General features: G+C 36.1%; 2 long non-coding RNA genes across 2 annotated transcripts; one reads left to right on the plus strand and one right to left on the minus strand.

The window, feature by feature from the left end:
• Positions 1–10,293: 10,293 nt before the first annotated feature.
• On the minus strand, positions 10,294–11,544 carry LOC132126721 (uncharacterized). Its single transcript, XR_009427441.1, has 4 exons — positions 11,244–11,544; positions 10,744–10,843; positions 10,585–10,665; positions 10,294–10,489 (listed from the first exon to the last, which is right to left on the minus strand). It is a non-coding gene; the product is annotated as an uncharacterized LOC132126721 (long non-coding RNA).
• A 1,953-nt stretch (positions 11,545–13,497) lies between these two features.
• LOC132126622 (uncharacterized) lies at positions 13,498–18,513 on the plus strand. Its single transcript, XR_009427420.1, has 3 exons — positions 13,498–13,567; positions 15,393–15,444; positions 18,273–18,513. It is a non-coding gene; the product is annotated as an uncharacterized LOC132126622 (long non-coding RNA).
• The last annotated feature ends 1,076 nt before the right edge of the window (positions 18,514–19,589 follow it).

Raw genomic sequence — 19,589 nt, forward strand, 5'->3', positions numbered from 1 at the left:
AGACCAGTGGCCCTCACTTCCACTGTTATGAAGTGCTTTGAAAGACTGTTGCTAAAACACATAAAAGCTTCCCTCCCCTCCACACTGGACCAGCACCAGTTTGCCTATAAAGCAAACAGGTCAACCGGTGACGCCATCAACACAGCCCTGCACTGTGTGCTGACCCACCTTGAACATCCTGGCACCTATGCAAGACTGTTGTTTGTGGATTTTAGTTCTGCGTTTAATTGCATCATTCCTGGTAGACTGGTGTCCAAGCTACATGGACTGGGCATCAGCTCAAACATCTGCAGATGGATCCATGACTTCAGATCGTCCCCAGTCAGTTCGTCTGGGCTCGCAACTTTCATCTGTTCTCACACTCAGCACCGGGGCACCCCAGGGTTGTGTGTTGAGCCCCTTACTCTACATTTTATACACTCACGACTGCACCCCAGTTCATGAAAGTTATACTATTATCAAGTTTGCAGATGACACCACTGTAGTTGGACTTATTCACAATAATGATGAGTCCGCCTACAGGGATGAAATCCAAAAACTCTCTGCCTGGTGCTCCACCAACAATCTGTCTCTCAACACCTCTAAGACCAAAGAGGTGGTGGTAGACTTCCGCAGGAAAAAGATTGACCTTGCCCCCATCTACATTAATGGAGAAATTGTGGAGAGGGTTAAGGACTTCAAATTCCTTGGGACATACATTTCACAGGACATCACCTGGGCAACCAACACTACAGCCCTGGTGAAGAAGGCTCAGCAGCGACTGTACTTTCTCAGGTCACTCAAAATTAACGTCTCCCAGAAATTGCTTTTATCCTTTTACAACTGTTCTGTCCAAATTATAATCTCACACGATATTCTGGTGTGGTTTAGTAGCTGCACCGCTGCTGACAAAAAAGCGCTGGACAGAGTAAGGAAATCAGCACAAAATATAATTCACACACAACTCCCCTTACTCATGGACATATATTACACCAGATGCATGCAGCAGGCAAAAAATATAATTCAGGACTGTTCCCATCCAGGTGTCATGGAACGGTCTGCTACGCCCTCCTCTGGCGGCATCAGATCCCTCTCTCCTGAATATTAGAACTGCATTTCCCAGTCTCCCTCTCTCCTATCATCCCCGTCTAACCCTGCTTAATTATCTTGATTACCTGAAGTATTATCACCTGCAACTAGTCTTCTCCCCTTTATATGGACTGCTCTCCTCTTTGTTATTTTGTGAAGTTTTGTTTTACCCCTGGTCTTTATTGCTATTCTCCGTAGTATCTCTGGACTCAGTAACCTAATTATTTAGACTGTCGGAGTTCTCTACTAACGTCAGCTTGAGTTCCCTTTTGATGCCAGCCTGAGTTTATGTCTGCTGTTCTCTGTTTGATTACCTGCCTAAATAAACTGCTGCCGATGGATCTAACCGACTCCGCCGTTTCATCACAGAAAACTTCACACACTCAAGATCCAGCAGCGTTTCATCATCTCGCCAATGAGGTTTCATCCCAGGCTGCGGTGCTCGCTTCACATCAGCAGCAGCTGGTTAAACTAACCTCGCTCACAGAGGAACTTGTCAGGTCTGTTCAGGCACTAACCCCGCAGATTGCCGCTGCTAGTCAGGCACCAGCTCCCACTGCACCTGCTCCTCCGCTGCCAGTCGTGAGTACGATCTCAAATTCAAGATTATCCCTACCCGAAAAGTATGACGGTTCACCCTCCACTTGCAAGGGATTTTTGTTGCAGTGCGAGCTCTATCTAAGTCAGTAGGCCCCGGAACATCGCACCGATGAGGGTCGCATCTTTCTCATCTGCACCCTGCTTACGGGAAAAGCGCTGGAGTGGGCAACGGCGCTGTGGTCAGGAGGTCAGCTCACGTCTATTACTTATGATGCTTTTGTCACCCTATTCAGAGAAGTGTTTGAGCACCCAGCTGGAGGAAAGGATCAAGGTGAACTGTTGCTCGCCCTGCGGCAAGGGAATTCCACAGCAGTGGATTACACTCTCTCCTTTCGTACGCTCGCCGCTCAGACCGGCTGGGGGGAGGATCCTCTCAAAATATTGTATCGGAAGGGATTGAATGCGGAGCTGCAGGGAGAACTTGCTTGTCGTGATGACGGAAGGACCCTCAGTCAGATCATGGAACTTACCATCCGGCTCGATCATCTCATCCGGGCTCGCCGCCCTCCAGCCAGGACCAGCCTGAGTTTCAACCCGGTATGCACCTCTGAGACCGAGCCCATGCAGATCGGATACACCCATCTCTCCGAGGCAGAACGTGAGAGGAGAGCAGTCCATATAAAGGGGAGAAGACTAGTTGCAGGTGATAATACTTCAGGTAATCAAGATAATTAAGCAGGGTTAGACGGGGATGATAGGAGAGAGGGAGACTGGGAAATGCAGTTCTAATATTCAGGAGAGAGGGATCTGATGCCGCCAGAGGAGGGCGTAGCAGACCGTTCCATGACACCAGGTCACGCCCTCTTCATTTTGTTGCCATCTGGAAGGCGCTACAGATCTTTCCGGGGTCGCACCTCAAGACTTTTGAATAGTTTTTATCCAAATGCTATAAAATACCTGAACTCATGAGCATTTAGAGCATTTTAATGACATATTTTAGCTATTTTATTTTGTTGTTTGTTCTTTCTTATAATGTATTTATGTATTAATGTACAATAGTTTTGTTATATTATGTGTTACCACCATGGGAAGTGCAATTTAAATTTCGTTGTTATATGCAATGACAATAAAAGGCTACAGAACTAACGAGTTTTAAGGCAATGCAGGTGTACTGCACTCACGGATATAAAATAAAAGTGAACGATCAAAATTAATCTGATAAGATTGATCGATAAAATCAGAAATATGGTGTGAATTAAGTTATATTTTATCACATTAAAAAACAGAGAGTGATAGTAAGATAAAGATTCTAGAAAAAAAAAAAAAACAGCTACACGGAGCTACGATTAGCTACAGCAAGGCCAGCAGGAAGTAGAGAAAACACTGGCCAACAGCCAAGATAATTCTGTAAAGGTAGTTATACCATAATGATTGTGTCTGCTATATATATATATATATATATATATATATATATATATATATATATATATATATATACTGTATATATATTGATACATTTTGATGTATGTTGAAAACTTACTTTTTCAAACTCCTCCTCGACCGTTGGTCCAATTTTCACCAAAATCGAGTCTTAAAATTTAAAATTTATTGGATTAAATTTTTTAAAACTTAAAATTTAATGGATGTCGTGTCAATAAGTGAAACCGTATTTTTGTATAGTGCTGCTACAAATTTTAGGCACAGTGCCAAACTGCATTTGAGGATGTATTTCTGCAGATATTTGACATAATGATAACAAACTTTGTTTGTGCCATTATCACCTCACACTGAACCCGTCACATCAATTTGGTAACAGTGTCACCTATTGGTCAAGAGTAATAAACTATTAATTAATTATTAATAATGAAATGTACAAAAATGCTAATAATTTTTGATTGCATTAGCCTATTGTAATAAAACTGGACTCAAAATATTCATTGGGTCATGCAGACAACATTCATATCAATTATGTGATAGTAAGCCGAACTTCCTGTCGGCCATTTTGATTTGTTGAAAAAATTCTTTTTAAACTCCTCGTCAATGGTTTGTCCGAATTTCGCCAAAATTTACTCAGATGATCTTCAGACTACTCACAAAAAAACTGTGGACTGCGTGTCAATACACAAAACTTTTTTTGTATAGCGCCACAACAAATTTGAGGGTTGATGCCAAATTGCATTTGAGGCTATATCTCTGCAAAGCTTTAAATTATTAACACCAAACTCTGTGTGTGCCATTGTCAACTCACACAGAACACACCACATCGATTTTATAACAGCCCCACCTATTGGTCAAAAGTGATAATTCCTTAAGGCATATTTCCACTGGTTGTATTTATGATTGTTTAGCCATTTCAAATACAAAATCATTCTAAAACAGCATTAATTACTCATTGTTGCAGTCGGCATGATTGCAACATGCCATGCTTAGCATCACATTTTGACTTTGCTTGGCCCCATAATTGCTGCTTGCAGCTATATTTATGATTTGTTTTGGGTACAGTGTTTTTTCCCTTCCCTTCTTTTTCTCTGTTTTTACTTTGGTTTTCAGCAGGGTGACGCGAGGGCGTGCTATTTGATTTTAAAGTGCGCACCTATGCGGGAAGTGGGACTTCTCTTGCATGCTAGAGCACACATTCTATTGTCCTGTCATGATAGTATTTGCTTGCTTATTTGTTCGATTGCCCTGTACTGTCTTGATTTTTGGACACTGTTCATGGTAACGTCTGTGTTCTGTGATCTTCTTTCTCTTTGAGGTTTTCACCGTTATTGTTACCTGGTTGTCAAACCTATGTTACTAAACGGGAAAGAGAAAAATAACAGGTAATATATCATGTGATATACATGTGCCACACTGAATTTTCAATTGTGAATAGAATACTAGTTTAGTGACACATGCCACCATTTTGTATTTTTGGTTGGTAGTTAGAGTAGTTTTATTGAAATTAAGATTTTTATGTTCCCTTTTGTTGGGCACATGGAACTTCATTAATATTATTATAAACTTTTTCCTTCTAATGCAGCACTGCAACATGAAATCAGAGTTATTTGATTTTTATGTAGTTATATTACATTTATATTTACATTTATTCGTTTAGCAGACGCTTTTATCCAAAGAAACTTACAAATGAGGACAGTGGAAGCAATCAAAAACAACAAAAAGAGCAATGATATAAGTGCTATATCAAGTCTCAGTTAGGTTAACACAGTACACGTAGCAAGGGCTTTTAAATAATATAATAAATAAAAAGAAAACAGATAGAATAAAAAAAGAATAGAGCAAGCTAGTGTTAGAGGTCTTTACACACACACACACACATAATTGCATAATAAATGAAAAGAAAATAGAATACAAAAAGATTAGAAAGGTAGTTAGATTTTTTTTTAAAGAATAGAATTAGAATCGTGAGTGTTAAAGACAATCGGACAGTTTTAGCAATGTGGTCTGAGAAAGTCAGCTGATCATCAATCATAACTCCAAGGCTTCTAGCTGTTTTTGAAGGAGTTATGGTTGATGTGCCTAACTTGATGGTGAAATTGTGATGAAACGATGGGTTTGCTGGAATCACAAGCAGTTCTGTCTTGGCAAGGTTGAGTTGAAGGTGATGGTCCATCATCCAGCAAGAAATGTCTGTTAGACAAGCTGAGATGCGAATAGCTACCGTCGGATCATCAGGTTGGAATGAGAGGTTGAGTTGAGTGTCATCAGCATAGCAGTGGTATGAAAAGCTATGTTTCTGAATGACAGAACCTAATGATAACATGTAGACGGAGAAGTGAAGTGGTCCAAGAACTGACCCCTGAAGCACCCCAGTAGTTAGATGTTGTGACTTGGACACTTCTCCTCTCCAAGATATTTTAAAGGACCTATCTGATAGGTAAAACTCAAACCATTGAAGTGTGGTTCCTGAGATGCCTTTTGCCAGTAGGGTTCAAAAGCAGCAGACAAATTAAGCAGGATAAGTACTGAAGATTTGGATTCCGCTCTTGCCAGTCTTAGAGCTTCAATAACTGAGAGCAAGGCAGTCTCAGTTGAATGTCCACTTCTGAAACCAGATTGGTTGCTGTCAAGGAGGTTGTTGGGTGTGAGAAATGTAGAGACTTGGTTGAACACAGCTCATTCAAGTGCTTTTACAATGAAAGGAAGAAGGGAAACTGGTCTGTAGTTCTCTAAAAGAGATGGGTTGAGGGTGGGTTTCTTAACTAGTGGAATATAAAATATAGTAAAATATGATAATCAGACTTCAACATTCAGCATGTAAATCACAAAAATTTGAATAATTAAATTGTATTTATTATTGTATTTTATTAGTTAATTAAACAAATAAAATTGGCAAATAAAGGCAACAGTAAAACAAAGCAATTGCATAATTTATTCATGCCCCAAGTACCCCCTACAGTTATTTTTTTAGTAACTAGAACTCTTGTGTAAGTAAACTATACTAAGCATTTGTCAGTACAAAATACTATTCCTATTTCACTTTATTTATTTATTTATTTATTTATTTTAAGGCAGTTGCATGCTTTTTAAAAGGACACCCATAATGCCCCTTTTTATAATATTGGTATTGGGTGTCCCCAGAATGTGTCTGAAGTTTCAACCCAAAATAACCAAGAGATAAATCATTATAACAGCTGGAAAATGTAATTTTTGGGTATTGTCTAAAAAAAGAGCTGTTTTGGAGTGTATAGATTTAAATGCTCACACACTGCTAACACACATTTATGTCCAAACACCATTTAAAAGTGGACTTTGCATAATAGGTGCCCTTTAAGTAAGTCCAACTAATTAGATTTTACAGCGTAGGGACCAGTTTGCACTATTTACTGTTTGCTTATCAGCATGCATATTACAAGTATATTGGCTGTTTATAGTAGAACACATTCTTCTATTCCCCATTCATTGATCATTGGTTGAAAGATCTTGCACAAAATAATCTGCAGTATAAAGGGTAAACGAAAGGACTACCATAAAATCTGGCATCTGGTTATACAATTTCTGGAAAATAACTAAATATTGGCATAGGCAATGTTAAATGCCTCTCACTCTGCTGATCGATATGTTTATATATGTTGTGCTTTTGTATTTGAAAATAATGAGGATATGTCTGTCTTAGCCTTTGCATAATAATTTATCTATCTGTGTAATATAAATTTTGGATGCTTTGGGGTGTGGGCGGTAAAAATGGTGTTAAAATATATATAAAAAGTATTTTCTCTGTTTATTTTCTTGTTATCTTCCACGTCTTTTTTTATTTCAATAAAAAATGTCTAAAAATAGAACACATTCTATTCAATGACACATTCTATTCAAAGTGATCTCTGCAAAGTACATATACACACATTCATTCCTTTTCTGTTCACTAGGAATACTCTCAACATGTACGTACAAGCTCTACATGACAGCCTACGTGCTATTGAGGTGTCAGTTCATGACTTGCTGGAATGAAATGCTTGATCATTCTAGTTTCATTATAACCTTAAAAAAATGAATATGTAATTTATTTGTTCAGGGTTAAATAGATAAATAAATCAAATAAAACAATTTTGATTCAGCTACATACATTTTAAATCATTTCTAACCTTTGAAATTTACACTTAGCATACACTTTTGTCATAGCAATTTGTATTGCATTAATGCATTCAAGGCTGTAAATATTTAATCATTCCTTCAATACCTTGATTTGCTGTAAAACTCCTTCCTCTATTGGCTGTTGAATACTTAGTCAGTACATCATCATCATCATATTTGATTAAATTGTGACTGCCATTGCTTATTGTTTTTGTCAACCACCTTTGCCAGTGATCTTCATTCCTCCTCATCTACCTGTCTCTGTCTACAATAAACCAGAACTTTTCAATTCTTGTCAGGGAGCCCACAGCACTGAACATTTTGTATGTCATCCATAATTAAAACTTGTTTAACATTAGCAGAGAACTCCGTTAATTAAATGTGTCACAGATGCAAAATGTCCAGTGTGGTGGGTCTCTAGGACCAGGAATGAAAACAATTGTACATCCTGTTTTTCCTGCCTCTATGTGTATATATGCTTTCTATACAGCCATCATCTGTGCATTTAAGGCCCCCTATAGCACTGTTAACTACAGTATTTACTCAACAATATAATTAAAGACACATGAACACACAAGGACTGACATAAAATGGTACAATTTTATTTTTGTCTAGGCAGTTATCAAATTCAGTCATCAACATTTAAAAGGCAATTTAGATAAGGTATTCTATTGTCAGAAACATGACACTGCATCAGAGCACATTTTGTTCATAAGATGTTGGACTAAATAATTGTAGATTCACAGTCACTTGTATTAAAAGTTCAAATTAAACAAAAGACAGTCTGGTAAAACATTTAGCAATTTCGAGACAACAATTAATACAAGGAGCAATTTCCAACATCCAATTAGTACAAATAAAATTTACATATACAAGAGAAAGTCTTAAGTGTCAATTTTCCAAAATTGAGATTTATACATCACATAAAAGCTGAATAAATAAGCTTTCCATTGATGTATGTTTTGAATTTCTTTTGAACAGTTTGAATATCTGGAATCTAAGGGTGCAAAAAAAAATCGAAATACTGAGAAAATCACCTTTAAAATTGTCCAAATTAAGTTCTTAGCAATGCATATTACTTATCAAAAACTAAGTTTTGATATATTTATGGTAGGAAATTTACAAAATATCTTCATGGGACATGATCTTTACTTAATATCCGAATTATTTTTGGCATAAAAGAAAAATCTATCATTTTGACCAATACAATGTATTTTTTGGCTATTGGTACAAATATACCCCAGCGACTTAAGACTGGATTTATAGTCCAGGGTCATATATAAGTTGTTAAAGTAAAAATATCTGATACAAAAATACTATAGATACTATAGATATGTTCCATTTTTTTTTCATCTCTTCTTAAAGAAATAATAGAAAATAAAAGAGCAGCATCATGCAGCAGGTATTTTTGAATATAGATACATTTCTAAATATGAAATAAACAGATGTGCACACACCTATATATTTAAGGACCAATTCACACTATTAATTATTAAACTAGCAAATTAGGAGTACATTGAGGCAAAATAAATAAATAAATAAATAAATAAAACAAAATAAAAATACAAAATAATAATAATAGTCAATAGGTTGTTACTGTTTACTATTGTCCTCTTTTTAGAACTGCTTTATAGCAGTATTGAATCTTGTTTGCATTACACTATTTCTTAACTGTAAAGATACTTTGACACAATCTGTGTTGTATAAAGCACTATATAAATAAAGGTAATTGGACTTGAATAGTTAGTTAACAGCTAGAATTGGTCTTTAATATAAGACTTAAAATAAAATATTACAAATATTGTATATTATAAAAAATATACTGCAGTATTTCTCATTTTAATTAATCTTTGAATGATGATATACAGTATTTGATGATGGCCTTTTTCCTGATTTAAGATTTTCTTCACACTCTCTGAATCTTTTATATGGAGATATGCAATGGATCTCCTTAAAAAAAAAAATAGAAAAGAAAAGAAAAAGACCATCAACACACATTCAGTCAATATTTCATTAATGTTTAAATAGTGTTTGTTTTAATGTAACACAAACAGAAGTACAGAATGAAGAGAAAATTATTTGTTTACCTGCAGAGCTTCCATTAGATTCACCTGATTTACTGATTCTGCAAAAAAAGCAGGCTGCCAGAAACACAGCCAGAAGGACAACAGCGGCTATCACAGGTGAGCAACCATACCTGAGGATTTGTTTAATATTTTATTAGAAATTAAACTTGCCATCAATTTAGTTTTTGCAAAGCAAAGAGGATAATAAAAAAGAAACTTACAAGGTTATCTGTTGCACTTTTCATAAGGGAGAAGAGAGAGGGTGATGATTAGAAAGAATGTGCATAGTACACAAATACATGCAATTTAACAAATAGTCAAGAAACCTCATCTACAGGGATGTTAAGGATTATGAAATTCAGTTCTTAAAGATTGGTCTAGTGACAAACATATTTCAGCCAAGATTACTATCAGGAGATGTGTATAACTGCCATGATAAAAATTATCAGGGTTTATGATTGTATAAGCCCACCCCAAACCAGTTTACAGGAAGCCGATTGAAAGTCATTTAATAATTATTTTCACTTTAGTTGCCAAACCTAATTATATGAAATATATTTCAAAGTTTCTTTGAGTAACACAATAGTGACAAATGTTTTTTAGAATGAATGGAGATGTTGTGAGAGCAGACACAATAATATAACAATTTCTACTAAAGAAACATTTCAAGAGAAGTTACAAGGCATACATGTCATTGTGGGGCGGGGCCAAGAGTCTTGCGATGGAGCTCTTTTGTGTTTATTTTATTATTACACTTTTATTTAAATGTTCGCCAGTTCCCGCCTCCTTCTTCCTGGATTTCGGCACCAGTGTAACACAGTTTATAGTCACAGGAAGTAGGAGGCAGGAACCGGTGAACTTTCAAATAAAACTTTAATAATAAAATAAACACAAAATAGCGCGACAGCCCTTCGCGGACGACTGTCGCACACAAAAAGAACCAAAACACAAAAAAATTCATGCCTGGTCCTCTCTCGTCCAACACTGTCAATACTCCACCTTTAATCCTTCCGGAGATCCTCAGTGGGACTCGAGGCCGGTGAGTGGTGCAGATGTCGCACATTCTCATTACTCCCCCGGCCTCACTCTGTTCCCATGGCTCTTGACCCCACCCCACTCAACACAGTCATATAATGTTTGAAAAACTGACAAAATTGCAAGGTAAGTGCAATACTTACTGTGTATGCTGGCACACTGTGTGTCTGAAAACCGTGTGCAATTGGAAACAGTTATCTCTCCAATTTCTATAGTTTGTGGAGGGGGGGTTATTGTTGTTAGAGCAATATATCTTATTTCAATATTAGTTGTGTAAACATTCATGAAATGAATTGTTGCATACCATCACATCTGCGGCATAGATTACATAGCACACCAATGTGGCCTCTGGGTCCCTCAGAGCAGTTGCGAGCAACATACTCACCTGTAGATTTGAATTGTATGATTATTTATTGATTCACAGTGGTATCCTTCATTTTCAGATTATCTCTGTAGAATTTACCATTTTGGCAGTTCAAGCAGCACAGGTTTTCTTGAACTTGGAAATGGTTCTCTGGGCATGCTGCTACACATAGAGTACTCGATGCAGCCACAAATATTGCCTGGAGATTTAAAAAAAAAAAATTTTCAGTGTAAATCTCAAATTACACATGCCTAATTCATGGATTGGGAACAGTACAAGAAAATATAATAATAATAATAATAATAAAAACACTTTGGAAACCATAAACTGGAACAAAATCCTTTTAAATCCTTCCAGCGTGAAAAGGTTGTATTTACATGCTAGTTACCGGTTAATAAATGCATCACATTATTTTAATAATCTAACCACTCTTTAATCCAACAACAAAATACTGTCTAAAATTTCCAGTTTTATACTTTCTTCATAAATATAATTATACTAAACTGACAATTTAGTATTTGTAAATTCACAAAATAGCTGACAATTAATTATTTTATTTTTTAAATGAGAAAGAAAAAAGTAGAAAAAAGTATTCTTACCAAGACACATCTGGTGTCTGACTGGTTCATTGTAGGTTTCATTCTGTTTACTGACAATCCTCGACTCTCTGCTTTAAAATGGAGCACTGACGTGTTTAAGGAGTGGCCTCCTGGAGATCCTGTAAAATATTCATGTTTTCTCATGTTATGTTTATTAAAAGCCCTCGCTACGTGTACTGTGGTTAAGCTAACTGAGACTTGCTATAGCACTAGTATATCATTGCTCTTTTGTTGTTTTTGATTGCTTCCATTGTCCTTATTTGTAAGTCGCTTTGCATAAAAGCGTCTGCTAAATGACTAAATGTAAATCTTTTTAATAATTTCAGGCAGTCAGAGATTGATCGTCTTTAGCTAAAAGGTACCTATGTCTTGTGTGTGAACTATATCTAATTAAATAAATATAACGTCTGTCTGTTTGTCTGTGTGTTGTCAGTTTCCTCTTCACTCCACAAGGAATTTGTTTTTTTACTGCTTTTTGGACATAGCAACAGTATCTAAGGAGGGTGGGGTTTTGCGAAGGGTCAATTGCCTTTCAACATAATTCCTGTTTGACAAACCTTTTGTTGATAGTTGCATAGCAACAAAATATGTAGCAGCAACACTAATACTGGTTTGAATGTTACTATCACCATTTGAAGTTAAATATTAGCAGAGTGTTTAAAGCTTGTTTAAAATGTAACTTTGAAGCAAGTGCACTGAAAGCATAACATCTGAGAACAAAAAAAAATGCTATCACACAAGCTTAAATTTAATTCATTTATTTAGAATAAATAAAGAACTGTCCCAATTTACATGAATCCACCTTGATGTGAGCTGCTTTAATGAAAGTTATTTTGTCTCTAAAAAGCTTTAACTGTGAACTGCTTTGATATGGATCAAAAGATATGGGGGAGTGACTTGATCATGGATGAATGACATATCACTTTGCCCTGATTGGCTGAATGGACCAGTTTCAGTGTGTAATCACTTACGTAGAAACAGAGCCGTTGATAAAAACAAAAAAACTGTTTCTCAAATATGGTATGAAACCCTACCTGTGTAGTTACCATGGCAATGAACTCTTAAAGACATTTTCTTAAACCTGAAAAACCAGTACTTACCTGGGTAGCCAATGAAAACCTTTTTCATTATAAACTAATGAGAAAAATGGAAAATCGGGACTTATTTAAAAAAAAAAAGAAATAATAATAAAAAATGCTTTAATCCCAGAGTTTCATTAAATTTAATTTAGTAGACTGAATGCTACTATAAATCCTCCTGTCTTTAACTGTATTGATATTTCTGTGCAAACTTTTTCTTAAACATTTTATTGACAAAATCGCTGCTACCAGATCTTCTAACTATGTCATGATCCATCGGTTCCTCCATCAACATTCTTTGCTGTCTTTCATCTGTTTTCTATTACCACCCCACACTGTAAACCCCGATAAGTTAAGATAACTCAAAAAATTTGAGGAAACTTATTACCTCAAAACTTTTAAGTTGATAAAATTAATTGTTTTAAGTCAATTACACTTAAATTCATAGAACAGATTAACTCAAAATTATTTATTTGAATACACTTTTTGTATGCATTTTATAACTCAAAACTTTTAAGTTGATAAAATGTATTGTTTTAAGTCAGTTACACTTAAATCCACAAAACAGATTAACTCAAAATTATTGATTTGAATAAACTTTTCTTCTATGTATTTTATAACTAAATTTTTATTGATCACAAATTAAAAGTACTAAATCTTTGTTATAGCCTACATTTAAAAATATATAAAATACTTAATTTGCAATTTTCTAAGAAATTTGACCTCAAAATTAACATTAGCAAAATATTATTCCTTAAACATTAGAAAGTAAGACAATTTCAAACTCCATATACACTGAAAAAAAGTTTTACTGAATTTACTAAAGCAATACACTTACAGTCTACGTAATACATTTATGTTTAAGATGGAAACATAATTTTATTGTTTAAATTCTAAATGAAATTCAACACAATCATCAAAACATGATATAATCACTTTGCAAGAAAATGTTCAAATTGTTTCAGATTTCAAACAAATGGTGTTCACGTAAAATGATTTTTTTCTGCTGTTTGATTTACTTAATTAAAATAGCCCCATGTCACACAATTACTTTGTATTTTTTTCTCAACTTAATTCCATTGTGTAGGCTATAATTAATCTAATTCCGTCTTGTGAAATAGCTGTTTGCGCGGGAGCAACGTGCGCGTGCGCATACGCATGCGCTTTGAAATCCAGCCCACACCAGGACCGTTGGTTTGGAAAGGACACGAGGGGACTGACTGACTTGTTTAAGCTCGTTAAAAGGTAAGAATTTCAGTAGAAAATCATATGATATAGTATAAAAATGCAGTCATTGTCAGATTAAATGCAATAATAATGCTTTAAGATAACCCCACACGCTTTTAAATCATGTTGATGGTATATTTCATCCGAGCGCCAACCTCCCGCTCTCTCTCGTGAGGCCAATAAGGAAGTGACTAAAACTGCAATTCATCGACTGGCCGCTTGAGGCTGGCTGCAAAAGGGAGTCAGTACCATAGACTCCCCATGTTAAAATGCCCAACTTTACAGCAGGAAAAAACATGTTTACAGCCTGGTTCAAAAAATGATTTTGGTCTAAATAGCTAATTTTGCCCTTCATGACAACTGTGAGGGTGTGAATATTTTTATTTTTATATATTTTATTTTTATTAAACTCATCCGTTTAAATTATTTTACTTACTTAAAGTTCTGCATAATTAAGGGCGTAGTCACTTGAGTGACAGGTGGATTGCCGCTGCTGACACTGCCGTCGTGCTAGGTGGGTGTGGCTACAGCAACTAGCTCCCGCCTTTTTGCCCATTTTTGATTGTCCGGGAGAGTCGCGCGGTGACGCGCTGCCAAGATGGCGACGGCTCGCTCTACACACTTTAGGCTTCAAAAACTCTCTTCAGGAGTCTACGGGTGACGTCACGGACACTACGTCCATGTTTTTATACAGTCTATGATTTCGTCGAGTGTCGTCGCAGATTTTTTTTTTTTGGGTGGGTAGGTTAACTGTAATGTTAAGTAAACCATAAATATTACTGGTAACGTTAGTTTATCAAACTTCTACAATGCGAATAAATAATTTAAAAATGGAAACCAAGTTTTCATCAGGTGAATAATAATGCCTTTCAATACATTGGCTAACTTGATTTAGATTTTCAAAATCGGTGATCATAAATATTTCACGTTTTGTGCTGAGGGTTTATAGGAAATAATGCGTACGTATTAACAAAAAAAGAAGGAACCTTACTGAAGCATAAATTAATGCTTCACAAGATCGAAGTTTAATATTACCTAATGACAAAAAATAAATTATTATCCAAGTCTAACTATCGAGTTGGAGATTAACAAATGTTTTTGCATTTTACGTGGACCTTCAAGCATTGAAATCAGTTAAAAATGTAAACGTTATTGTGCTTTGTATCCAGAAAAAAACCCACTGCTTCCAAGTTCACTGCTATGTGTTTTTAGGACTGGTATTTCTACAATCTTGCTACATCTCTGAGAATGAGCTCCCCTCCACTGACTGTAGGATTTGTGTGGGGGAAGGGTTCATAGCCGTTACCATATCACGGCAATGGATCAAGCGCTCAATGCTCTGTCAGTGCATGTCTTTGATTTACCAACGAATAATCATTAAGTTAAACATACAGTGTTTTTAGTGCAATTACCTATTTTATCAAGTAAATGAATACTCGATAGCCCCGTCCTCGCCCCATAACTCACAAAAATCTCTCTCAGACAGGTTTTAAGATTACAATATTAGGATTTCACATCTAAGTTAATTAAATTTTGGTAGGCTTACTAACATGATTGTCACTTTGAGATGGATATCATAATATAAATGACTGCTGCAATAAAGGTTATTTTATGGTATGCTATAAAGTGTATTTTAAAGTGAATGTTGGTTAATTTTCTAGTACTTACCATACATTTTGGAAAAAAAATTAAAAGCCTTTTTCCAAAAAGGTACATCTTAAAAGGGGGTAATCTTATCTTAACAGCATTGTCTTTAATTTGGAAGAGTACAGTAAATTGATGCTTAAAATCATTAATTGTTGTTGTTATTTATGACTAATTTCTGCTGTTTCTCTCTTTACAGTGACATTTGCTGTATATGTGGAATTGCAAAGCCTGTTCAGTTGTTGTACCAAGTAGGTTAAAACTTCTGTAGCATTATAGGTTAAAACACAGGCATTTCGGATATAGTAGTCGTTTTCCATGTGTTTATTCAAACTGCCCCTGCACATTTAGAACTTGGAATGCACTTAGAATTCCTTTAAATAGATTTCATGTGTCTGAAACTAGGCAGAAACAGTTTCAAAATATAATATTTAGTTGCCATATATGTAATTGTGGAGGACTTAACTTGGAGAAAGATTACTGGGCTCATATTAATGCACATCTTAAGAAAAATGAATTGATAACTTGTATGTTTTCAGGTTGTAACTTTAAAACAAATATCTGTGGTGCTTTTAAATCTCATAAGAACAGAAAGCATCATTCTTTTTTACTAAATGATTTTAAACCTGAGATAGTAACAACTACAACAGTAGCTTCACAAGAGTCAGATTTTGCAGATGATGTTGAGGTAGAGGCATATTATGAAATTGAATCTGATGTCCATTCTTCAAATAACCTTCCAAATTAAATCAAACACATTTTTGCAGCAGCATTGTTAAAGCTTGAACATCTGTCCCATGTACCCAGTGCAGCCACTGATGAATTTTTACAAGAGCTTTACATCCTAAATAGCACTTTGTCAATTCCTCTTACTACAGATGTTTTAGTAGATGCTTTTCAGAAGCACAATCTTGAAGTTGACAAATCTGTCCTGAAAGAAATAGCAACTACACTGTCCACAGATAACCCTATACACAAAGCTATACAAAAAGGTGGCTGTCTTGGTTCTGCTTATCAACGTAGGCAGTATTATAAGACTAACTTTAATGTAGTTGATCCTGTTGAATATATTCTGGATGCTAAAAACAAAAAGACTTTTCAGTACATTCCAATTATTGTTTCCCTTCAAGTGCTTTTAAATCGGAAAGATATTTTAGAAAAGATATCTCAGAATCAGAAATCACAAGAAACTGAGGAAGACAGTGTGTATCAGTCTTTTAGAGATGGTCTTCATTTTAAACAAAATAGCTTTTTGTCAGGTCAGGAGCTAAGACTTTTTGTGGGTTTATATGTTTATGATTTTGAGCTCTGCAACCCCCTGGGGACATCCCGCAAAAAACACAAGCTTTGTGCAGTCTATTGGGTGCTAAGTAACCTACCTCCTGGGTCCAATTCATCATTGTCCTCTATATATTTGGCCCTACTATGTATAACTGATGATGTCAAAACATATGGCCATAACAGAGTGCCACTCCTAAAAGACCTCAAATACTTGGAAGAACATGGAATTTTCATACCACTGTTAGGAGAAACACTGAAGGGAACTGTTGTTACTGTTTCTGCAGACAATTTAGGAGCTCGTGGTTTAGCTGGCTTTAATGAAAGTTTTTCAGGGAATTATATTTGTCGATTTTGTACTGCAAGCAAACAAGACATTCAGTCAATAGAGGTAAGAACAGGTGCTCTCAGCCTCAGAACAAAAGAGCTCCACAGTGCTCATGTGAGGCTGGCTGAGGATAGTGATATTAACTATTTTGGAGTGAAAAAAGCTTGTCCTCTAACTGAAGCTCTTTCTCATTTTCATGTCCTCACTGGCTACCCTCCAGACATTGCCCATGATATTTTTGAGGGTATTATACCTGTTGAGCTTGCACAGTGTCTCACATTGATAATATCAAAAAAATACATTACCTTGGATAAAATCAACAAATCAATTTTGGATTTTCCATACAAATATAGCGATAAGACTAATAAGCCTCATGTTTTGCCTCAACCTTTATCAACCAGGAAAACAATAGGAGGCAATGCTCATGAGAATCGGAGCTTGTTACGCTTGCTTCCATTTTTAATTGGTCCTCAGATTCCTGAAAACGAGCCTGCATGGCAAATTCTCTTAGACTTGAAAGAGATTGTAGAACTTGTTGTTGCCCTAGTTCACAATGACGAGTCCATTGCTTACTTAGAAAGTAAAATATCAGAGCACAGACAAAGATACCAGGACTTATTTCCTGAACAGAGATTGCTGCCCAAACACCACTACTTGGAGCACTACCCTCAAATAATCAGGTTGTTTGGTCCTCTTGTGGGGTATTGGACAATCAGGTTTGAAGCAAAGCACAGCTTCTTTAAACAGGCCATTAGACATACCAGTTGCTTCAAAAATGTCCCATTCTCCCTGGCCACAAAACATCAGCTAATGATTGGGTACCAGCTAACTTCACCAAGTCTTGAGAAGTCAGAGCTGGAAATATCAAGTGGATCTGCAGTCCCAGTGGATATTTTGAAGGAAGAGATAGCTATAGTTGTGAGGCAGAGATATCCTAATCTCTCTGAAATTCATATCACAAAAAAATTTTTGGAGCAAGGGTACCAACTACAGGACAGGAATGATCGTTGTTCATGGATCTGAAGGCGGATTACCTGAATTTGGTCAAATTGAGCAAATTTGTGTTTTGCATCAAAAGTTGTTCTTTATTGTGAAACAACTCTGTGGATGGTATAGAGAGCACTATAGAGCTTACAAGCTAAGTCAGTCCCCAACAAAGGCAGTTAGCCTTGTAGAAGTCAGTGAATTAACTGATGAATACCCCTTGGCTGACTATTTGATTGGACATGTGCAGATGGTAACGTTAAAGAGATTTGTCAGCTGCAAAGGTAAGGAATAAAAAAGTAAAAATAGCTTCAAAATCGGTTTTTAAGTTTTTTGTTTGTTTCCTATAATGGAAAAGCTACTTTGATTTACAGTGATATTGTATAAATTCTTTAATTATTCCACATTTAAAAAGTGCTGTATCCAAACATGCAAACAGGTGTTGCAAGTGTGTTCACTATTGCTTTTTTTTTTTTGTTCAACTTACAGACTGAGGCACTGGACAATGACATTGGCTGTTCTTCAAATCATTTTGGGGGAGAGCAGCTGCCAGAGAGTGGTTTTTCCATCTGGCTTGCCTGAATCTGTGACTGAACTAGAAGATGCTGTAAGGAGTCAATGTAAGCTACAGGACCCCTTTCGTCTGCAGTTTATGGACACTCTTTTTGATAACCAGTTTATGAATTTGACTTCAATTAATGAAATTAAGGACAAAGCCAAAATAAAAATAATAAACATGACTGACTCCCTCTCACCTCTGAATGCTACTTCAGCTGGCACAATGAACAGTTCAACTTTTGCGCCAGGACATTACGAAGTCTCTACATCCATTTCTTCTCTCTCCTCTACCACACGATCTTCTTGGCCTGAAACATTCTGCATTCCACCATTTTCATATGATGCAGAATTTAAGCTTGAATAGGCAAACAGTGTCTTTAGAGAAAATGGAACACTGCTTATTTGTGATATAAAGCTGAAGTCAGATATACTTGAGGGGTTGGTCCAAAAAATTGTTCAATACAAGGTCTATGTCACAGACAGAGAGTTTGAACAAGTGGGAGAGGTACTCATCAAGAAGCATCCATGTTTAACAGAAAGGGGCTCAGACACTGGGTATGGGGGTTGGAAAGTGAGCCTTAAGTACAAATTATCTAACTATCGCACACATCTCCGAAAACTTGGATGTCCTGAAGTTACTGTAAATTCTTTAAAGCATAAGCCAGATGGAAAAAAAGCCCTGCCTACAATGTAAAGAAGCCCAAGAGAAGTGAAGTGCACTACTGCCCCTCCTATTCCCCTGGAGAGAACGACCATACTCTGGAGATTGCAAGAGTTGAGCTTCTTTCAGATGTGAAAAAAACAACAACAACAGAGAGACTATTAAATCTAAAATGCAGAGAACATTTGCACTTAGGAGACAAGAAGTGCTTCGTTATGCCCCTATGATCAGCGATTTCATGATGAGATGGCCAGCTCTCTTTGATGTCACTGAGGTTTGTGATAGATTTCCAAAATTGGATGAATATGTCTTACAGAGAGTCATATCTTATTGCTACTCTAATTTCTTTTTGTTAACATTCTACTTTCAGGTGAATTCAGAGTTCAAGTGAATCACAACAGTTCCTCTACAGTCAAAATTTCTGTCACAGCTTGACCTTCACTATGAAGGCTTTCTGAAGGTTTTTGAAAAGCGACCAGGGCAACTAGGCAGAAAGCTGAAAGAGATGATGTCAACTGTAGTTGAAGTAAGTGAGCAAAGTTGCACTTGCATTTGGTGATCACATCAAAAACATTCATATAAGCCCC

The sequence above is a fragment of the Carassius carassius genome, chromosome 44 (genome assembly GCF_963082965.1).
Source record: "Carassius carassius chromosome 44, fCarCar2.1, whole genome shotgun sequence".
In the NCBI taxonomy this organism is placed as follows: domain Eukaryota; kingdom Metazoa; phylum Chordata; class Actinopteri; order Cypriniformes; family Cyprinidae; genus Carassius; species Carassius carassius.